We start from the raw sequence: 536 nt of genomic DNA, 5'->3' as shown, positions 1-536 counted from the left end.
TTCAGTAATGTTTCTGTATGCTCTGTAATTCACAGTATAGTTGTTTGGAATTGTTTGACCGATTTGGATGTTTAGCCTTACTATTCATATTCATATGGTCTTTCCTACACAAAGGTTTTAATATTGTTGTTAATATTGGGGGGCGCAGTAACCTTAATACACAGGGCACTATAGGGCTAGACGTAAACACTACACACAAATCAAATGTCAGGGTGGCAGGTAGCCTAGTTGTTAGAGCTTTGGGCCAGTAACCGAAAGGTTGCTAGATCAAATCCCTGGCATTTAACCCACTGTTCCTAGGCCATCATTGTAAATAAGAATTTGTTCTTAACTGCCTTGCCTAGTTAAATAAAATAAAATAAATTCTGTCACTTGAAACGTTGATTAATGTGCACTGTCCCTGTGAAAATTAAATAAACTCAATAAACTCAAACATGATCAGTGGCCATGTGATGCGCTATTACCAAGGGTGAGGAGTGGAGAGAGGGAACCCATTCTACCCCCTAAGGGTGTAGACAAAAAAGCCAGAGGCTGAG

Source organism: Oncorhynchus kisutch, linkage group LG23 (genome assembly GCF_002021735.2).
Source record: "Oncorhynchus kisutch isolate 150728-3 linkage group LG23, Okis_V2, whole genome shotgun sequence".
Classification (NCBI taxonomy): Eukaryota; Metazoa; Chordata; class Actinopteri; order Salmoniformes; family Salmonidae; genus Oncorhynchus; species Oncorhynchus kisutch.
Note: the sequence above shows the minus strand (reverse complement) of the source record.